General features: G+C 35.6%; 1 protein-coding gene across 2 annotated transcripts in view; it reads right to left on the bottom strand.

The window, feature by feature from the left end:
• Positions 1-24,131, bottom strand: part of plxnb2b (plexin b2b) — a 225,603-nt gene that overhangs the window by 138,809 nt on the left and 62,663 nt on the right. The gene's annotated exons all lie outside the window — the stretch shown is intronic.

The raw sequence follows: 24,131 nt of genomic DNA, 5'->3' as shown, positions 1-24,131 counted from the left end.
AATAATAATAATAATAATAATAATAATGATAATGATATTGGGTGTACGGATGGATGGATGCATTTGCCTTTATTAGTCTTGCAGTGGAGAAATTTACAATATAATAATAATAATAATAATAATAATAATAATAATAATAATAATAATAATAATAATAATAATAATAATAATAATGATGATGATGATGATGATGATAATAATAATACATTTAATTTCTAGGTTGCTTTGGCAGATCTGTGGGCACTTGAAGCCTCAACACACCTGTTTCCACGGATAGATCGATACTATTCACACCGACAAGCTGCTTCATGCTTTAAATGTAAAGCGTGTGTGAATTCATTCATCGGAAAAGAAGATAAAAGTCCTCCTCCCACAAAAACAATTAACTCAAAGCGAGAAAAATAGCAAAGCAATTTTCTTTATTTATGTTAGCGCCGCTCAACCGATTTCCTCTTCCGCAGCTACCAAGCCGTAAATCTCGTGAGGTTTTGGAGTTTATTATATTTTATTTTTTTTTCTCCCATTCCGCAGAACTTTCAAGCCATTTCAGATGACCTCACAGCGGAGCAGCGACAAAAAAAATATATATATATATATTTATTTATTTCTATCTTCCACAAACGAGAAAGAAAATCCCATTTCACAGCAAGCCAGGAAACGAACAGGCACACAAGAGAAGCTTCTCAAAGAGAAATTGGAGCTGCAAATCAAAAAAAAGGTGCTCACCCCAACATATCCCACCTTAAAAAAAAAGAAAGAAACAGCAGACAGATTTAACGCTAACTCACCCCCAATGTACGATTGCAAAAGCTTACGGCGCGCTGACAACTTGAAGTCATTTACAAGCAAAAAAAACAATAGAAGCTAAAATAAATAAATGAATAAATAAATAAATAAAAGTCTTGAGAACTCAAGTAGTGTGTCACATTAAAGAAAGAAAATAGAATATAAAATAAATAAATAAGTAATTCGAAATAAATGAATGAATGAATGGATGAATAAATAAATAAATAAATAAATAAATAAATAAATAAATAAAAGTCTTGAGACCTCAAGTAGTGTGTCACATAAAAGCAAATAAAATAAAATATGAAATAAATGAATAAATAAATAAATAAATAAATAAATAAAAGTCTTGAGAACTCAACTAGAGTGTCACTTTAAATAAAAAAAAATTGAATATAAAATAAATAAGTAATTCGAAATAAATGAATAAATAAATAAATGAATGAATAAATAAATAAAAGTCTTGAGAACTCAAGTAGTGTGTCACATAAAAGCAAATAAAATAAAATATGAAATAAATAAATAAATAAATCGAAATAAATAAATGAATAAATGTTTAAATAAATTAATAAATAAAAGTATTGAGAACTCAAGTAGTGTCTCACATTAAAGCAAGAAAATAGAATATAAAATAAATAAATACACAATTATTTCAAAATAAATAAATAAATAAATAATATAAAAATAAATACATAGATAGATAGATAGATAGATAGATAGATAGATAGATAGATAGATAGATAGATAGATAGATAGATAGATAGATAGATAGATAGATAGATAGATAGATAGATAAATAAAAGTCTTGAGAACTCAAGTAGTGTGTCACATAAAAGCAAATAAAATAAAATATGAAATAAATAAATAAATAAATAAATCGATATAAATAAATGAATAAATGTATAAATGAATAAATACATAAATAAATAAATGAATAAAAGTCTTGAGAACTCAAGTAGTGTCTCACATTAAAGCAAGAAAATAGAATATAAAATAAATACATAATTAATTCAAAATAAATAAATAGGTAATATAAAAATAAATAGATAGATAGATAGATAGATAGATAGATAGATAGATAGATAGATAGATAGATAGATAGATAGATAGATAGATAGATAGATAGATAGATAGATAGATAGATAGATAGATAGATAGATAGATAGATAGATAGATAGATAGATAGATAGATAAAAGTCTTGAGAGCTCAAGTAGTGTGTCACATAAAAGCAAAAAAATACAATATAAAATAAATATATAAATAATTCGGAATAAATAAATAAAGATTTTGAGCGCTCCAGTCTGTAACTGAGAAGCAAAATAAATAATAGAATATTAAAAAAACATAAATAAATAAATACATAACTAAATTAAAAAAATAAATAAATACATGTCTTGACAGCTCTAGTGTGTCATTTAGAAGCAAAAAAAAACAACGGAATATAACATAAATAAATACATACATAAATAAATAAATAAACACAAAGGCTACAATCGCAAGCAAAAAAATAAATGTCACTGGAACCCCAGAAATAGAATTGTGTCAATGGAGAATGTGGAAAAAAAAGCATTTGTAAACCACAACGAGGCACATTTTGGTTTTTCTCAAGGTGCATATTTGAAAATAGTGAGCCAAGCTCTTGCGTCCGTTTCAGCGTCAGTTTGGAAGGCTGTGCTGTGATTGACACTTCGTCACTCCGTTAGGTTGTTCTTCCATGGGTGCGATTTATTTATTTTTCTTGGACAAAGCAAACAAACCGCAAACTCCGCATAGAAGGGATGAAAAATACGGCAGAATTTGTGCTTCTTGGGGGGGGAAAGAAATAAATTTGGGTCGCCTGGCAGCAAATAACATCATCATTGTGTCACTTGGGAGAGAAAAAAAAATCTATCACAACGGCGCCTACGGGGAGGAAGATATATTGTGTCGCTGAGATGGCAAAATAAATAAATAAATCAACAAAACAACAACAAAAAACAAAAACAAAAAAAACTGAAATCGTACTGCCTGCAGGCAGGAAAAAAAACGTCCAAAATTTGGTCACGAGCGCCATAGAGTATAAATCCAGTTTAGGAGTATGATAGATGTGTCTGTGTTTAGACTTACTTTCTCTGACATGGAGCTGCAGGAGACAAACACATTTTTATTGGCTGACCGCACAGCCGGTCTCCATCTTTGCTATTTCGTCTGTTGTGGACCAAGCAACCCCCTCACCTCCTCCCCCCAAAAAAACACTTGCCGCAACTATAACAAGCTTCAATCTGCTCTCACGTCTCAGCTCCCGTTGAGCCCAAAGTCAACGCGGGGTGGTTCTGCTAGCGTGAAATGCTAGCAATGTACTGTATATACTCCCGGAGCGGCGTCGCTGGCGTTTGTTGGTGCGACGGGAGTAAGAAAGGGGGTAGAGAAGGCCGCCGCCACTGCTGAAAAGGACGCTTTGATCCTCTCCGCTTTCATTTCGAACTGCTTCATGTCACAAAGGGGGTACAGCAAGTGCTGAAGAATGAATGAATCTCTGTGTCTTTGTGTTGTCATTTTATTTGGTAACATCCAACTTACGACCGAGTTCTGTTCTGACCAAATGGTGGTAAGTCGAAACGGTTGTAAGTAGAAATCCATTCAAAATTATTAATAGAGACTCCAAGCTAAATGACACGCAACCTCTTCATGTCACAAAGGGGGTACAGCAAGTGCTGAAGAATGAATGAATCTCTGTGTCTTTGTGTTGTCATATTATTTGGTAACATCCAACTTACGACCGAGTTCCGTTCTGACCAAATGGTGGTAAGTCGAAACGGTTGTAAGTAAAAATCCATTCAAAATTATTAATAGAGATTCCAAGCTAAATGACACGCAACCTCTTCATGTCACAAAGGGGGTACAGCAAGTGCTGAAGAATGAATGAATCTCTGTGTCTTTGTGTTGTCATATTATTTGCTAACATCCGACTTACGACCGAGTTCCGTTTTGACCAAATGGTGGTAAGTCGAAGCGGTTGTAAGTAGAAATCCATTCAAAATTATTAATAGAGACTCTAAGCTAAATGACACGCAACCTCTTCATGTCACAAAGGGGGTACAGCAAGTGCTGAAGAATGAATGAATCTCTGTGTCTTTGTGTTGTCATATTATTTGGTAACATCCAACTTACGACCGAGTTCCGTTCTGACCAAATGGTGGTAAGTCGAAGCGGTTGTAAGTAGAAATCCATTCAAAATTATTAATAGAGACTCCAAGCTAAATGACACGCAACCTCTTCATGTCACAAAGGGGGGTACAGCAAGTGCTGAAGAATGAATGAATCTCTGTGTCTTTGTGTTGTCATATTATTTGCTAACATCCGACTAACGACCGAGTTCCCTTCCGACCAAACGGTGGTAAGTCGAAATGGTCGTAAGTAGAAATCCATTCAAAATGTTGAATAGAGACTCCAAGGCTAAACGACACGCAAACTCTTCATGTCACAAAGGGGGTACAGCAAGTGCTGAAGAAGTAATGAATCTCCGTGTCTTTGTGTTGTCATATTATTTGTTACAGATAACACCTGACTTACGACCAAGTTCTGTTCAGGCCGAACGGCCGTAAGTCGAAATGGTCGTAAGTATACAATACAAATTAATAAACTAACAAACAAATACAGAAAAAAACTAAATATATAAATAACCTGACGAATAAATGCAAGAAAATAAATAAATAAACAAATTGAAAAATAAATGAATACATGACTAAATAAATAAATAGATAGATAAATAAATAAATAAATAAACAGATAAATAAGTAAATAATAAATAAAACCATAAATAAATAAATACATAAATAAATAAATACATAAACGGATTAATTAATTAAAAAATACATTTAAATACATTAGAATAAATTAGAATAAAATACGGAATGTCAGATTTGAAGTATCGCTGCCTGGTACCAGCATCTTTTATGAGTGTGAATGTCTGTACTGTGTTTATAGCAATTTTAGCCTGTTTTGCTGTTTCACACTTGGCTCGCTCACGTCATACTGTCAACAAAAGAGCCACGCTCAAACAAATTCAGACAGATGGATGTCAATCTCAAACACAAATTGGCCAATCCGTCCAGAGATGCCGAAAACCCGATGGAAAGCCGCGTACAACGGTGAGATTCCCTTTTGTTCAAATGGGCTTACCAGGCTTCCCATTTTGTCTACTTGTCTGACCCATCGCGGTAACGCTGTAGAAAACGGGGCTAAAAAAGAGCGAGAGTGCGTTTTTCACACACAGATTGCAGCGTTGGTGCACAGCTAGCACGTCGGACACAGATTGTCCGCTGACCTGGACGCTCGCCGACCCGCCTGACCTTGCTACTTTGTGCCGATGAGTGCTTCATCACTGCCCAGACCGCCCCCCCCCCCCCCCCAAACTACAAATACATTCTTTGCCCGGGACAAAGTGGTGAAAGTACATGAGCGGAGTACAGAAAAGGGGGGGGGGGGGGGGTGAAATGAATAAAGAAGTAACAACGGGAAAAAAATACACGTGGACAGGTTTGGCAGCCGTCCATGAAGAAGACAGCTGGCAGCGTCATCCTTCACAAACCATGGAAGTAAGCCTCCGGACAGCTGGAGAAAAGGAAGTGAAATAGGGGGAGGAATGAGGGGGGTTGTGCTTGTACATAATACTAATTTATTTATGTATTTATGTATTTATGTATTTGGATTGGATTGGATTTGCCTTTATTAGTCTCGCAGTGGAGAAATTTAGTGGAGCAAAGGAATGGAGAAAGGAATGAAAGTAGAAAAACAAAATACAGGAGCTGCTGGAAAGGCATTTATTATTATTATTATTATTATATTTTTTTTAATTATTATTATATTTTTTTTAATTATTATTATTTTTTTAATTATTATTATTATTATTATTATTGTTATTATTATTATTATTATTATATTTTTTTAATTATTATTATATTTTTTTTAATTATTATTATTTTTTTAATTATTATTATTATTATTATTATTATTATTATTATTAGGTATGTATTTGCTTATCTGTTTGTTTATTTATTTATTAACAAACTAAATAACTAAATACTTTATTTATTTATTTATTAGTTTATATCTTTGTTTACTTATTTATGTATTCTGTACTCATTTATTTATTCATTTATTTATTTATCCATTTATTTATTTATTCATTCATTTTTTCGTGTATTCATTCATTTATATATATATATATATATATATATTCATTCATTTATGTACGTATTCATTCATTTATGTATGATTGTATTCATTTATGTGTGTATGTATTTATTCATTTATAATAATAATAATAATAATACATTTCATTTATAAGCACCTTTTAAAACTCTTAAGGACACTTTACAGTCACGGAATATTTATTTTGTTATTATTTTTTATTTTAATTATTATTATTATTATTATTATTATTATTATTATTGATATTATTATTATTGATATTATTATTATTATTATTATTATTATTATTATTATTATTATTATTATTAACGACTACTTAGATCACTTGACCATTGGTCCAGTTTCGGTCGACACATTAGCACGCTAGCATTCAGAAGCAATTGCCATTCAATGAGGTGCCAGCCTCCATTTTGGCGAGAAGAAACAAGGCACAATAACGAAAGAATGTCTTCGAGAAGGCCGTGAATATTCAAGACGAGGAAAACCCCACTTCCAGTTTCAGAAAATGAACTCCATCTTTGGCATGATAAGGTGATAGAAGCTCTGACGACCTTGTCTGAAGGTGAGTCTGCTGACTGCTTGTTCACTCTGGTGCAAAAGACGAAAAGAGGAGATGAAGACGAATGGGAAGGAGCTCGAAGGGGGCCGGTGCTGATCACCAGCCGGTCATTCCACTCGGGCGATCGCCTCATCCAGAGTGCAATAGACAGAGAGAGAGAGAGAGAGAGAGAGAGAGAGAGAGAGAGAGAGAGAGAGAGAGAGAGAGAGAGAGAGAGAGAGAGAGAGAGAGAGAGAGAGAGAGAGAGAGAGAGAGAGAGAGAGGCCCAATGAGGCAGGACAAGTGTAGTCATAACAACGCTAACGCTAGCCATGGTGATGTGCCATTTGCACCCGAATGTCATAAATCATACGCAGCCTGTTAGCCGAAACGCAACAACAAGATGACCAAATCAATCGCAAGCTTTGTTCAAAAGGGAACATTTTTATTTTAGGTTTTGTCCAGTTTCCGTGAATTTCATTGCCGCAAAAAAAAAAAAAATGGATGAATCATTTATAAGGGCATCTCTTTATTTAGCTATCTAGCTATTTAGCTGGCTATCTGGCTGCCTACCTAGCTGGCTACCTGGCTGGCTAGCTAGCTATTTTCTGTCTATTAGCTATCTGGCTATCTAGCTTGCTATCTGGCTGGCTCTCTAGCTATTTAGCTGGCTATCTGGCTGGCTACCTGGCTGGCTAGCTAGCTATTTGCTGTCTATTAGCTATCTCGCTACTTATCTGGCTATCTAGCTGGCTACCTAGCTGGCTACCTGGCTGGCTAGCTAGCTATTTTCTGTCTATTATCTATCTGGCTATCTAGCTGGCTATCTGGCTGGCTCTCTAGCTATTTATCTGGCTATCTGGCTGCCTACCTGGCTGGCTAGCTAGCTATTTGCTGTCTATTAGCTATCTCGCTACTTATCTGGCTATCTAGCTGGCTACCTAGCTGGCTACCTGGCTGGCTAGCTAGCTATTTGCTGTCTATTAGCTATCTCGCTATTTAGCTGGCTATCTGGCTGCCTACCTCGCTGGCTACCTGGCTGGCTAGCTAGCTATTTTCTGTCTATTAGCTATCTGGCTATCTAGCTAGCTATTTGCTGTCTATTAGCTATCTCGCTACTTAGCTGGCTATCTAGCTGGCTATCTGGCTGCCTACCTAGCTGGCTAACTGACTGGCTAGCTAGCTATTTTCTGTCTATTAGCTATCTGGCTATCTAGCTGGCGCTCTGGCTGGCTCTCTAGCTATTTAGCTGGCTATCTAGCTGGCTATCTGGCTGCCTACCTAGCTGGCTAGCTAGCTATTTGCTGTCTATTAGCTATCTGGCTGGCAATCTAGCTGGCTACCTAGCTGGCTGGCTATCTATTAGATATCTAGCTGGCTATCTGTTAACTAGCTATTATCAAGCTAGCTAGATTTCTATCTATTTGAGTGACGTCACGTCTGGAATCGTCACCAACTCGGAAACAAGACTGAATATTCAGTGACAATTAAAGTCAACTTCATTCCCAGCGAAATTTACTGCCAAATATTTGTCATTCAAGCGGGCGGGGGGGAGGCAAACGACAACTTCAATGACCCATTAGCTCGCTTCCTCTTTTTGTAAATTGTCCCGTTTTTCCTCACCCCCCCCCTCCGCCCCTGTCCAAATTTCCGTTTTCCTCTCCCGTGGCGCCGCAAAGTACGAGGACGTGTTATATACGGATGTGAAATTAATTGGATCACAGGGTGCAAGCGCGTCGGCGTGTAAGGTTGAATTGCCGCTCCCTGAGAGTTCCTTCCAAGGCAGCCGGTGGAAATCACGAATCTGCCCCTTATACGTCCATCGGAATACAAATAAGTATTCCTTGGAGTAGTTCATATATATATATATATATATATATATATATATATATATATATATATATATATATATATATATATATATATATATATATATATATATATATATATATATATATGCTCAACTATGTTTGACGTGTTGCTACCACGCTTGCGTTGGGTGTACTTTCAAATGTGGGTTAGGAAATCCCCACTCGAGGTTATTACGTGCGCTAATGCTAATGAAGCCGTTTGCTGCGAATGGAGATGCTAAGCCGCGTGCACGCGCTCTAATAGAGCATCACAGTTGACAATGAAAGAAATCCTAATGACTAAATTCAAGCCTTGTCCGCCAAAAGCCGGACAAGCTGGCTCGTGTTAACGCCGGGCTTTTATGGGGATGCCAAAGGCTGCCGGCTGCGGTCCCAATGAATGTGAAACGAGGGCTGAACATCTTTGAAAAAAACAAAACAAATATATACAATAAAGTCTGGTTATATCGATATCGGATATATCGATAGTCCCGGTTATATCGATACTATTTCTATGCACGCACGGAGAAAATGACATGCAAACAGGGTCGGATATATCGATAGTCCCGGTTATATCGATATTTTTTCGGACTCCCATGAATATCGATATAACGAGACTTTACTGTATATATATTATCGACAGAGGCTTATAGAGGCGACTTTAGTGAAACAATAAAAATACACAAAACTACACAAAAATGGACCCTTTGTAAATGAATTTGTACTGTTTTTTTATGTATTTATGTATGTATTTATTTATTTTTATTTCTCCATTTATTTATTTTTACTGATCTATGTATGTATTTATTTATGTATTTATTTATCAATTTATTTATTTGTTTGCTTCTCTATCTATTCACCTAGGTATTTATTTATTATTTGTCCGTTTATTTGTGCATTTATTTTTCCATTTATTCGTCCGTGTATTCATTTATGTATGCATTTATTTGCGTATTTCTTTCTTTCTTTCTTTCTTTATTTATGTCAATTGTATTATCAATTTTTATCAATTTATCCATTTAGTTATATATTTATGTGTATTATTCATGCGTTTATTCATTTATTTATTTATTTATTTGTGTATTTATTTGTGTATTTATTTATTTATTTATTATTTGGCTGTTTATTTGTGCATTTATTTTTCCATTTATTTGTCCGTGTATTCATTTATGTATGCATTTATTTGCGTATTTCTTTCTTTCTTTCTTTCATTCTTTCTTTCTTTCTTTCTGTCAATTGTATTATCAATTTATCCATTTAGTTATATATTTATGTGTATTATTCATGCGTTTATTCATTTATTTATTTATTTATTTATTTATTTGTGTATTTATTATTTGTCTGTTTATTTGTGCATTTATTTTTCCATTTATTTGTCCGTGTATTCATTTATGTATGCATTTATTTGCGTATTTCTTTCTTTCTCTTTATTTATTTATTTATTTATTTATGTCAATTGTATTATCAATTTTTATCAATTTATCCATTTAGTTATATATTTATGTGTTTATTATTCATGCGTTTATTCATTCATTTATGTATGTATGTATGTATGTATGTATGTATGTATGTATGTATGTATGTATGTATGTATGTATGTATGTATGTATGTATGTATGTATGTATTTGTGTATTTATTTGTGTATTTATTTATTTATTTATTATTTGTCTGTTTATTTGTGCATTTATTTTTCCATTTATTTGTCCGTGTATTCGTTTATGTATGCATTTATTTGCGTATTTCTTTCTTTCTTTCTTTCTCTTTCTTTCTTTCTTTATTTATTTATGTCAATTGTATTATCAATTTTTATCAATTTATCCATTTAGTTATATATTTATGTGTATTATTCATGCGTTTATTCATTCATTCATTTATTTATGTATGTAAGTATTTATTTATTTATTATTTGTCTGTTTAGTTGTGCATTTATTTTTCCATTTATTTGTCCGTGTATTCATTTATGTATGCATTTATTTGCGTATTTCTTTCTTTCATTTTATTTATTTATTTATTTATTTATTTATTTATTTATTTATTTATTTATTTATGTCAATTGTATTATCAATTTTTATCAATTTATCCATTTAGTTATATATTTATGTGTTTATTATTCATGCGTTTATTCATTTATTTATTTATGTATTTATTTATGTATTTATGTATGTATTTATTTATGTATGTATGTATTTATTTATTTATTTATTTATTTTAATCGGCACAGTGACCAATCCCAAATTCAAGAGTCGACAGACTAACGACAACTCATGACACTATAAAGTATTTTTTTCTGTAAACTAAACCAGCTAGCTGCAACATGTGAGTTAGCGATGGTGATTCCGCTTCTGTCCGCTATGCTAATCGACGCTCCAAGTGCACTGGTGGTGCAGGGTTGGGGGGTAATTCAGGGCATTAGCAATGGTAGAGGCGTGCCCGGGACTGTCTGGAGAGATAGGACAGAATGACACACTCAGCTGGGGCTTGAAAGCGGACATTTCCTGCGGTGATGGACCCGATACGGGGTGAACAAGCGCTTAGTGACACATTCCTGCGAGCAAAACAACAGAGGGTGGGGGCCAGCTGGACGCCCCGTCTTCTGATGGGCAAAAGAAGGAACGTTGGAATTAGGAAGCCATTGTTTATTTTGGCTGCAGTTGTTGTTCGCCTCGGGAAAATCGGGGTGAAAGCTTCGGTAATGGAATTGAAAGGCTATTCGGAAGCACAACAATGTCATATTGTGATATTATTTTCGATGCCGCTTATCCTGTTCAGGCGATCCCGGGTTGACTTTGGGCCAACACGGTCTGGGCGCCAGTCAGCAGGCACGTTCACACATGGGAGAATTCTCAGATCTCTGAATTGCTTGTATCGACTTTCTCCAGTTGTACTTCTTCAAAAAGTAATGAGTGAAGGGAGTCAGAAACGAGTCGATTCGTATGCCTTTGCCTTGAAGAGGTGCAACGAATTTACATAACAATTCATTAACTACATTGGGTTAATTTGCAATACAACTTTGTCTTAATGCTAACGTACAACACTTAATGCCACAGAGAGGCTAAGAGTCCAATCCACCAGCTAAAGCAGAGGTCCCCAACCCCCAGGCCGCGGGCCGGTACCGGTCCGTGGGTCATTTGGTGCCGGGCCGCGCAGAAAGAATCAATAATTTACATAATTTCCGTGTTATTTATTATCTGAATCCGAACTACGTTTTATTTTGAAAAATGACCAGATTACATATGTCTATGCATGTCAAAACGCTTGTCTAGGTCACCTGATACATACCGCTAAAATTAGCCCACCGTAAGCTCGCAAAATGAGTAAAAAAACAAACGTCTTTGGAAAGTTTCTGCTAATAAAGTTGTATAAAGATAAGACAATGGATTTACATTTATTATTATATTTAAAAGACAGAAAAAAAACTGTTTCCATGCCTGTTGTATTATTTTATTTTGTAGTATTTATCCGCCGATCCGTGAAAATATTGTCTGACATTAACCCGGTCCGTGGCGCAAAAAAGGTTGGGGACCACTGAGCCCCTTTTGCAACATTTATTTCTAAACTTTTGAAATAAGCGCGTCATTGTATACATTTTTTTGTATTATGGTGGATCGTGGATGCTAGTAAAATACTGTAGAGTTCTATGCTTCTGACCAAAAACACTTGAGCTGCCTTTTTAATGGGAGTTGAAACGGATTAACGGTATTTCCAACCATCGCGATAGGGAAGGATGATTTGAGATAAGAATGGCTTGAGTTGGTCAGCAGATAGATAGTGAGATAGCTAGATAGCTCGAAAGCTAGACTGTTAGATAGTTAGATAGCTAGACAGATAGATCACTTAGCTAGCTGGCTGATGTTTTTAGCTATCTATCTTGCTGATTCTTTCTCCTAGTTAGCTAACTGAAAGTTAGCTGATGCTTTTATCTAGCGAGCTAGGTCGAGATGGATGGATGGATACAGTATAGATAGACCACTTAGCTCGCTAGCTGATGTTTTTAGCTAGCTATCTTGCTGATTCTTTCTCCTAGTTAGCTAACTGAAAGTTAGCTGATGCTTTTATCTAGCGAGCTAGGTCGAGATGGATGGATGGATACAGTATAGATGGATAGATAGACCACTTAGCTCGCTAGCTGATGTTTTTAGCTAGCTATCTTGCTGATTCTTTCTCCTAGTTAGCTAACTGAAAGTTAGCTGATGCTTTTATCTAGCGAGCTAGGTCGAGATGGATGGATGGATACAGTATAGATGGATAGATAGACCACTTAGCTCGCTAGCTGATGTTTTTAGCTAGCTAGCTTGCTGATTCTTTCTCCTAGTTAGCTAACTGAAAGTTAGCTGATGCTTTTATCTAGCGAGCTAGGTCGAGATGGATGGATGGATACAGTATATATGGATAGATAGACCACTTAGCTCGCTATCTGATGTTTTAAGCTAGCTAGCTTGCTGATTCTTTCTCCTAGTTAGCTAACTGAAAGTTAGCTGATGATTTTATCTAGCGAGCTAGGTCGAGATGGATGGATGGATACAGTATAGATGGATAGATAGACCACTTAGCTCGCTATCTGATGTTTTTAGCTAGGTAGCTTGCAGATTCTTTCTCCTAGTTAGCTAACTGAAAGTTAGCTGATGCTTTTATCTAGCGAGCTAGGTCGAGATGGATGGATGGATACAGTATAGATGGATAGATAGACCACTTAGCTCGCTAGCTGATGTTTTTAGCTAGCTAGCTTGCTGATTCTTTCTCCTAGTTAGCTAACTGAAAGTTAGCTGATGCTTTTATCTAGCGAGCTAGGTCGAGATGGATGGATGGATACAGTATAGATGGATAGATAGACCACTTAGCTCGCTAGCTGATGTTTTTAGCTAGCTAGCTGATGCATTCACCTAGTTAGCATACTAAAAGCTAGCTGATGCTTTTATCTAGCTAGCTAAAAGCATGAGATAGATAGATAGTTTAGCTAGCTGATGTTATAAGCTAGCTAGCTGTCTGATGCTTTCACCTAGTGAGCTAGCGAAAAGCTAGCTGATGCTTTTATCAAGCTAGCTAGCTCAAGATAGAAAGTTAAAATGTATACATACAATGTATATAGATAATTTAGATATATAATTGATACAGATTAAGACCCAACATTTTTCCACTCCACTAGTGATGAGTTTGTTTGTTTTTCCATCGAGCAACACATATTGAGCATTTATTTTATTTAACTATTCCAAGTACGTTCCACCAGACCGCAATCAAATCCCCAAAAAACTTCTTATGAACAGCTCAATTTAAAATAAATGTGAATATATTGCTGTTGCTAGTGTGCAAGGGTGATATTCCACGATAGATTACCCGGACTGCTGAGATGATCATTATTAATCAGAGCGCCGTTTCATAACCGTCTTTTATCATAAGTGTAATTGTCACCGAAGAGACGTGCTTCTACCCCATTTCAATGAACGTAAATTAGCCATTTTCTCTTTCATTGACGCGATGCAAGCTAATCTCCCTCATTCAGCGCGTTTGCCGAGGATGTCAAAGCGTCGCCGCGCCTTTGAATGAGCCGCTCTGCATAAACGTGAGCAACTACAAATGTGCTATTCAACTCTCTTCCCCCCGCCTGGAGAGTCTCGGTATTTCACCCCCACCCTTCTATGAAGTCACATTTCTTCGACGCACGTAGTGGATTTGTTCTAGGAGGCTTTGTTAAAGGACAAACGACACCATTTTTTTGTTTCCTAACTGACATCAGAAAAAACGTTTTATAGCATCTAAAACACTCAAAACACGCAGGCTGATATTTTTAGTCAAATGCAAAACACTAATAAAAATGAGTTACAGTGTCCCAAAACTACTTCAAAATGACCTCGGAGATGCCGAGTTTCAGTAGGTCCGGCCCCCTTGTTTGTGACGTCACGCCAAGACGTCTTGACTTGCTCTAGAATCTAAACAATGGCTTTAGATTCGAAGAAGATGCTTTCTTGTTACTCATTCAGTTATGAATATGATTCATATAGTTCTGAAGAGGAAAGCATAAATGTTTGCGTTCGATTAAAGAAGTCATTTGGTGTCATTAAGCGGCATCTGACTGCAGTCTAGCGTCCCAGAAGATGGCGCCCAAGCTCCGTTGGAAATGGGCTGATTTGTGTCAACTAGTATCAAATAGTAGTCTTGGTGCAACGCACAACGATTCACTTTCACGTTATTTATATTTTCCTTCTAATTTTGCCATCAACACGGATCAACACGAAGTTTTCAGACCAAACAAAGTACCCCAAATGCATTGTGTGTCGCTTTCTCGGTCAGGGGCGTACCTTCCGTGACGTCACGTCAGGAATCGTCACCAACTCAAAAACAAGACTTCCTAAACATTCAGTGTCAGTCTTAAAATGTAAAATATAGCTATATGCGGTGGAATATGCGGTAAAATACGCTCAGTAGAAGTCATTTCAAGCCATTTTACAAATTATGGACACAACTTGTGCGGAGACGTCGATTGTCCTTTAAGTGTTGTTATTATTTTGAAGTGGTAGTTGCTGATCTGGTCTTGTGATACCTTGGCCAGGCGTTCAGGACAACTGGCACAATAAAAATAAACAAAAAAAAATCAATAAATACCCAACACACAGGGGCACATTCACACCGGCATACTGATTTACTAAAATCTCAAATGACAGGTGCGAAATTGGCTGTTTGTAGATTGTGCGCTTTGTTTTCATTGGACGCCATTTACCTTGCGTTCGCTCACTCTCGTGCCGGGCTTAAAAACGTTAAAGGGCGCCATGTGTAAAAGTGGTGTTCTACTTTCGGGGAACGACTTTTCCGCTGTAAATTTGGGAGAGTAGCGAGAGTGAAAAATGATGTTTGAAGTGATGGAAGTTGAAGTATTTGCGGAAAAGTCCAATAAGCGTGACTGAGTTAGAGAAAAGCCAAATTGATTGGCCCGAAAAATGGGTGGTGTCGATCCTGTATTACACTGCATTGGAAACGTGGGACGAAAAACGTATATATTATATTGTAGTTATATTCAGTTATAATATTGTAGGTGATAAGGCATGACTCCTTCTTGTGACTGGCTACAAAACAGACCTGAAATCATTCAGAATCTACAAAATCATGTTTTATTTATTTTATTTTTTATTCAGTTATGTGTGTGTTTATTTATTTAATTATTCAGCTATATGGTTATGTATTTATCTATCTTTGATTGATTTATTTAAATATGTATGTATTTATCTATCTATCCATCTATTTGTCTTTTTATTTATTTATTTATTTATCTATTTATTTATTTATGTATTTATTTTTTATTTATTTATATTTGCTTTATTTTTGGGTAGAAAACCACACAGAATACTTTTTTTATTTATTTACTTATTTATTGATGTATCTACCTATTTATCAATTTATTCATTTGCCTTTTTATTTATTTATTTATTTATTTGTGTGTTTATTTGTTTATTTATGTGTTTATATTGTGTTTATTTTTGGGCAGAAAACCACACGGAACATTCTTTTTATTTATTTACTCATTTATTGATGTATCTATTTATCAATTTATTCATTTTCTTTTTTTTAATTAATTAATTTGTTTATGTATTTATATTTGGTTTATTTCTGGGCAGAAAACCACACGGAACGTTCTTTTTATTTATTTACTTATTTATTGATGTATCTATCTATTTATCAATTTATTCATTTGCCTTTTTTTAATTTATTTATTTATTTATTTGTTTATTTGTTTGTTTTTTATGTGTTTATATTTTGTTTATTTTTGGGCAGAAAACCACACGGAACTTTGTATTTATTTACTTATTTATTAATGTATGTATCTATTTATCAATTTATACATTTGCCTATTTATTTATTTATTTGTGTGTTTATTTTTGTGTTTGTTTATTTGTTTATTTTTTGGTTCATTTTGGGCAGAAACCCACACTGAACTTGTTAAATCTGTTTAGTTTTATATATTTATTTATGTATTATTTATGTGTTGATTTATTTATTTATGTAATTATTTATTGAATAATTTTCTATTTATTTATTGATTATATTTATTGATTTATTCAGTCATTTTTTCCAAAATGAACTGTGCAGCAAGTTACGGGAAAAAACATTTTCAACTTCCGTGACCTGACAAAGTTTCACCAAGTAAAGTCGGGCGGAACCACTGATGTGAATCACTGTTTGGCCTCTTTTTCCTTGAAGGTATTATCTAGTCAATCTGAATGGTAATCTTCGAAAAAAAGGATGTAAGGCCGGGCTCCCTAAAAACGGCACGTTACACAAACAAATACCAGGCGGCAGCATCCGTAGCCGTCTGACCTCACCTCGCCGGTGTTATGAAAGCCGCATCGAGCTGTGTGGCATGTCCATGCATGACTTTGTGTCTTCAGTGCAATGCGGAAAAGGGAGAGAAAAAAAAAAAAAAGCAATTCACCACACGTCGCGAACAAAAGCACACATCTGGTTCTATTCAGGATGCCTGGAATTCTTTGCCTGCTTGGTTCAGATTACGACTTGCGGCCCCCACGCTGTCTGTCTATGCAGGGGAGTAGATAAACTCGTGCTGCTCTGGACAATGCCTCGACTATTCTGCGAGCAAGAGTGGAAGCCTGCCCCCCCGGGAGGTGGTGGGGGGGAGGGGAAATGGAACAACCTACCCAATTTTCGTCATGTTCTTGAAAAAGCTTAAAGGACAACCGACGCCTGCGGACAAGTTGTGTCCATAATTTGTAAAATCACTTCAAATGACTTCTACTGAGCGTATTTTACAAAGATTCCACCGCATGTAGCTATATTTTACCTTTTAAGACTCGCGCTGAATATTCCGGAAGTCTTGTTTTTGAGTTGGTGACGAGTCCGTACGTTACGTCACTGAAGGAACGCCCCTGACCAAAAAAAGGACACATTGTAGCAGTCCTTCCATCACGTCAATGCTTTTGCTGTACTTGTTTGGTCTGAAAACTTCGTGTTTCACCAAAAAATAGGCAGAAGAGGGCGACAAAGCTCCGTGTAAGGAATTAATCAGCCTGTGGAAATGGGGTGATTAATTCCTCACACGGAGCTTGGTCGCCATTTTCTGCCTCTTTTTTCGTGATCCATTTCCCCCCAACGTTGCCTCAAAATGGCACAGAATAAATTCTTTAATTGGTCGCAAACATGTATGCTTTCCTCTTCAGAACTATTTGAATCATATTCATAACTGGATGAGTAACAAGAAAGCATATTCTCCGAATCTGAAGCCATTGTTTTAGCAATGCAAGACGTCTTGGCGTGATGTCACGAACTGGGGGCGGGACTTTCTGAAAATGCCCAATTCACAGCTCAATTTTTTGCAGATTTTGGACACTTTAAGTCATTTTTTATTGGTGTTTTGCATTTGTATAAAAATATCATACTGCGTGTTTTGGGCATTTTAGATGCTATAAAACGTTTTTCTGATGTCAGTTAGGAAACAAAAAAGTGACGTCGGTTGTCCTCTAACGCTCTATGTTCACCATGGTAATGTTTAAACGTGCCTTCAAAATAAGATACACCACAAAAACAAGTGAAACGAAGGCAGATGTAATCTGGTAATTTTTCATTTGTCAAAATAAAACATAGTTCGGATAATAAATAAAATGGAAATTATGTCCATTATTTATCCTTTCTGCGTGGCCCAGTACCAGATGACCCACGGACTGGTACCGGTCCGTGGCCTGAGGGTTGGGCAGCTCTGGTTTAGGAGAATCTCTGCTCAGTGTCAGAAATTCCCGTTAATCAAAGCAAATTTAATTCAGCTTTGGTTTCAACACCCTCTCACTGTCAACACCCAGTTATAAATAAGAACATTTTCATCCTGGGGAATGAAAACATCTCCACGCCACAAACTAGCTGGAGTTATTTTTTTCCCTCCTCTATACATTTCTGACTCCCCCCGTGTCTACCCCACCCTTTCCCCGCCCCCAATCCCCCTCTGGTCTTATCTCCCCGGCTTTGACAGAGTGATGTTTTCAGCCAAAATCACCTTGTCTGCCGTGCTTTTCCCGGGAGATGGAGTGCTAGCCATGGAGACGATTCAATCGGCGAAAAGTGAAAGAGCAGATCGCAGACAATATGCCACATTAGCCGGACACTATCTATCTAGCTAGATAGCTAGATAGCTAGCTAGATAGTATCTAGCTAGTTAGCTACATAGTGTCTAGCTAGCTAGATAGATAGTCTCTACCTAGCTAGCTCGATAGTGTCTAGCTAGCTAGCTAGCTAGATCGTGTCTAGCTAGTAAGCTAGCTAGCTAGATATTGACTAGCTCGTAAGCAAGCTAGCGAGATAGTGTTTAGCTATCTAGAAAGCTAGCTAGGGAAACATATTTGACTAAAAAAATATCAGCCTGTGTGTTTTGGGTATTTTAGATGCTATAAAATGTTTTTCTGATATCAGTTAGGAAACAAAAAAAAATGGTTGTCGGTTGTCCTAGCATGCTACCTAGATAGTGTCTAGCTATCTAGCTAGATAGTGTCTAGCTAGCTAGCTAGATAGTGTCTAGCTATCTAGATAGATAGTCTCTACCTAGCTAGCTCGATAGTGTCTAGCTAGCTCGCTAGATAGTGTCTAGCTACCTAGCTAGCTAGATAGTGTCTAGCTAGCAAGCTAGCTAGCTAGATATTGACTAGCTCGTAAGCAAGCTAGCGAGATAGTGTTTAGCTATCTAGAAAGCTAGCTAGGGAAACATATTTGACTAAAAAAATATCAGCCTGTGTGTTTTGGGTATTTTAGATGCTATAAAATGTTTTTCTGATATCAGTTAGGAAACAAAAAAAATGGTTGTCGGTTGTCCTAGCAAGCTACCTCGATAGTGTCTAGCTATCTACCTAGATAGTGTCTAGCTCTCTAGCTAGATAGTGTCTAGCTAGCTAGCTAGATAGTGTTTAGCTAGCTAGATAGATAGTGTCTAGCTAGCAAGCTAACTAGTGTCTAGCTAGTAAGCTAGGTAGCTAGATATTGTCTAGCTCATAAGCTAGCTAGCGAGATAGTGTTTAGCTATCTAGAAAGCTAGCTAGGGAAACATATTTGACTAAAAAAATATCAGCCTGTGTGTTTTGGGTATTTTAGATGCTATAAAATGTTTTTCTGATATCAGTTAGGAAACAAAAAAAATGGTTGTCGGTTGTCCTAGCATGCTACCTAGATAGTGTCTAGCTATCTAGCTAGATAGTGTCTAGCTAGCTAGCTAGATAGTGTCTAGCTAGTGTCTAGCTAGTAAGCTAGCTAGCTAGATATTGACTAGCTCGTAAGCAAGCTAGCGAGATAGTGTTTAGCTATCTAGAAAGCTAGCTAGGTAAAACATATTTGACTAAAAAAATATCAGCCTGTGTGTTTTGGGTATTTTAGATGCTATAAAATGTTTTTCTGATATCAGTTAGGAAACAAAAAAAATGGTTGTCGGTTGTCCTAGCAAGCTAGCTAGAAGCTAGCTAGATAGTGTCTAGCTATCTAGCTAGATAGTGTCTAGCTAGCTAGCTAGATAGTGTCTAGCTAGCAAGCTAACTAGTGTCTAGCTAGTAAGCTAGCTCGCTAGATATTGACTAGCTCGTAAGCAAGCTAGCGAGATAGTGTTTAGCTAGCTAGAAAGCTAGCTAGGTAAAACGCATTTGACTAAAAAAATATCAGCCTGTGTGTTTTGGGTATTTTAGATGCTATAAAATATTTTTCTGATATCAGTTAGGAAACAAAAAAAATGGTTGTCGGTTGTCCTAGCATGCTACCTAGATAGTGTCTAGCTATCTAGCTAGATAGTGTCTAGCTAGCTAGCTAGATAGTGTTTAGCTAGCTAGATAGATAGTGTCTAGCTAGTAAGCTAGGTAGCTAGATATTGTCTAGCTCATAAGCTAGCTAGCGAGATAGTGTTTAGCTAGCTAGAAAGCTAGCTAGGTAAAACGCATTTGACTAAAAAAATATCAGCCTGTGTGTTTTGGGTATTTTAGATGATATAAAATATTTTTCTGATATCAGTTAGGAAACAAAAAAAAATGGCGTCAGTTGTCCTTTGATGCGCACAATACCGGACACAAACCCCCCACCTAATGGTCCATAATGTCATTTTACAACGTTCTTGCTTTTTTTTAATACTCACTCTAAACGCACGTATGTCACAGAGGCACAATAAAAACAGATTTCATTTTTTTATTACCCCTCAAGAAGCGTATAATAGAAGAAAATAATGCACCCTTTAGATGTTCTACACTGAACACCTCATGTTGCTCCCTCAATACCTAACGGGTGTTTTATTATAATCAAATGAACGCCATATCCGCACCATAAATAGCCTCCTTAAAAAGTCATTTTCTTCCATGAGGGTATGTCAAAGTGCGACATTTTAAAATGGCGGCGGTTAAAGGGAGAAAATTCACCGTCACCTCCCTCGCCTCCGTCATCTCGACGCATACTTGTATCAACGCCAGCCGGGTTTTATGATCATCCGGGGGAAATATCGCCGTTTTGCATTGTCACAACGAGCAAAGGGGTAATAAGCCGCGTGGAAGAATTCCACTTGTACAAGGACATTTTATGATCCGCAAGTGGGAATCATTCCCAGTTTGGAGCCTATATATCATCTGCTCGCGCCACGTCAGTTACGCTCGTATGGAGATCCGAGGGAAGATGAGCATGTGTGTAGGGGGTTGAAGAACGAGACAAGCAGGGAGACATTGCTCCGAGCTCCGTCGAACCCAAAGTGGGATGAAATGAGAGGATTGCAGGCGGGTATTAGAAAACCTGCTGAGATGGTTGATAATGCTGTTTACGGACGACCGTCACGGCGATTTACAGCCGTGAAAAAAAAAACTGTTTGGCAAATAAAAAATAAATGGTCAAAACGCCGATGTCATAATCTCGCAGAAGCGTGACAATATCCAGAAAAATGAGCCGCAAGGAAGGGCAACTTTATTTATGGCAAATTTCACACACACGGGAGGCAACTCAATGGGGTTTTAGAGAATGTCTCAATGCATGAACGAATAGAACATCGGGAGAGGTTCACAAAGAAAAGAAGGCAAAGGTCATTTATGAAATTTACCAAAACATTGTTCGGAGACTTCAGATTAGCGATAAAAAATTTTTTTTTTTTTAACGTTGTAAATTTGTCATTTTAATTGTATTTATTTATGTATTTATTTTTAATTGTTTTAATTTGTAATTTTGAAAATGTTTTTTTAATTCCTATATATTTTAATTTGTTAATTTTAAAAGGTTAAAATTTAAACATTTCAAAATTGTAACATTTTTGGATGTTTGAATTTTTGAAATGTAATTTTTTTTAAGTTGTAAAATTTATAAATTTTTAAATTTACAGATTTCTATTTTTTTATTTTTAAAATGTCTATTTTTTATTGTTAAATTGTAACTGCTAAATTGTAAAATTGTTAATTTGTTTATTCTTTTAATTGTCAAATTGTTAAATATTTAAAATTGTAAATTTTTTATTATTTTATTTTTTAATTTGTAATGTTTTTAATTTTAATTTTTAATTTTGTTTTATTATTAATTTGTAATTTGTAATTGATTTTTTTTTAGAATTCCCTTAAACCCTAGAAAATAGTGGATCACCATGAGAAGAAAAAATAAACAGATTTCAATAAAATTATTCAATAAAAATGTCTTGTATATAAATTCAGTAAACATTGCAATAACCAGTAAAAGTTTTGGGAATAAATAGTTTTAAAAGAACAAATGCAAAACGTATGATCCTAAAAAGTGAAATACAACTGAGCGGCAGTTAAGAAATAATACGCCACTATGCAACTCGAACAAATTTATAGTTTATAATAGGAAAAAAAATCATAATTAATAATTGAGTTGAGTTATATATATATATATATATATATATATATATATATATATATATATATATATATATATATATATATATATATATATATATACACAGTGATACTTAAGCTTACGAACTTAATTGGTTCCCAGAAAGTGTGTGTCAGGCGAAAAGTGTGTATTCCAAACATTAAGTTCCTATTGGAAACCATTAAAATGAGAATAATCCGTTCCCAGGTCCCCATAAAACATAATATTCTACTAAATAAGCCTTAAAACTACACAAAATATACCTTATTTTATGTATAATAAATGTGCTTATGTATTGTAATTAAAGAAATAAACTGTACTGTATAATATAGTTGTTTTATATACCTTTGTGATGGTTGTATATATATGTATATATATATATATATATATATATATATATATATAAAAGGGAGGAAAAAAATAGGTCGCAAAAAAACTAAACCACCAAAATCTGGTGGTTTACTTTCATCGGGGAGAGTTTTTTTTTTTCACGCCGCCTAACTCGGTGCAGCTGTGCTGCGGTGAAGTTCAAACGGGCTGAGCAGTCCATTCTTTGGTGTCAGAATGAAATGCGATGTTGTGAGGAGGGTATTTACTCCTGGGGGAGGAAGGGGGGGCGGTGAGGGTGTTTATTGGTCATCGTGAGTCCATCTAAGAGCTCATTGTTTTACTTTGAAAGTCTTTCATCACCTTTATCGGTGAGACGGAGGCATACCTATAAATGAAGTATGATTATTTATTATTATAATTTATATTATTCATATTAATATTGATATTGTTGCTCTAAAGTGTCCTTGAGAGTTATGAAAGGTGCTTATAAATGAAATGTATTATTATTCCCTAACCCCTTATTGTTCTTCTTATTAGATATCTATTAGCTATCTATTAGCTGTCTAGCTGGCTCCCTAGCTATCGTGCTAGCTATCGTTTAGCTGGCTATCTATCTATCTATTAGCGACTGTATCCTGTGACTGTAAAGTAACCTTGAGAGTTTTGAAAGGTGCTTATAAATGAAAATTATTATTATTCCCTAACCCCTTATTGTTTTTCTTCTTATTAGATATATTTTAGCTATCTATTAGCTGTCTAGCTAGCTATCTTGCTAGTCATCGTTTAGCTGGCTAGCTATCTATCTATTAGCGACTGTATCATGTGACTGTGAAGTGACCTTGAGAGTTTTGAAAGGTGCTTATAAATGAAAGTTATTATTATTCCCTAACCCCTTATTGTTCTTCTTATTATTATTAGATATATTTTAGCTATCTATTAGCTGTCTAGCTAGCTATCTTGCTAGCCATCGTTTAGCTGGCTAGTTATCTATCTATTAGCGACTGTATCCTGTGACTGTAAAGTAACCTTGAGAGTTTTGAAAGGTGCTTATAAATGAAATGTATTATTACTGTATCTATTAGTGAGCTAGCTAGCTTTCTATCTATTTGAGTTTCTTCAGGGTTGAGTGAACGCTGGTGCGTGTGGCTACCGCTACTCACCCACAGAAAAGTTTATCGTGCGACTGTAAAGTGACCTTGAAAGTTTTGAAAGGCAGTTATAAATGAAATGTATTATTATTTATTATTATTATTATTATTATTATTATTATTATTATTATTCCATTACTTTGGATTGGATAATAACGCGCCATGACGCCATTTTGGTTAGCAACAAAAGTTTAGACAGTTTGTTTCGTTGTAGATTTTGGATTTCATGTTAGTTGTGTGGGAACATCTGGCCAATTTTCATCCCACGAGCGTGTCGAATAATAGCCGTGTCGACGCTATTGTGAATAATAGTCATGACTTGCCATACTTCAACGTCATCACGCTCGCTTGACAGCTTGGCCATCATTACCGATAACTACCAATTATTGGCTCCGCTTGTTTATTTATATAGAGCGTACCCCCCCCCCCCCCCCCCCCTCCATTGGGATGAGGGGCTTGTTTAACG

This window comes from Hippocampus bargibanti, linkage group LG05 (assembly GCF_051943395.1).
Source record: "Hippocampus bargibanti isolate YZ-2025 linkage group LG05, ASM5194339v1, whole genome shotgun sequence".
Taxonomy (NCBI): Eukaryota; Metazoa; Chordata; class Actinopteri; order Syngnathiformes; family Syngnathidae; genus Hippocampus; species Hippocampus bargibanti.
The sequence above is the reverse complement of the archived record's forward strand: the minus strand, read 5'-3'. Positions and strand labels throughout refer to the sequence as shown.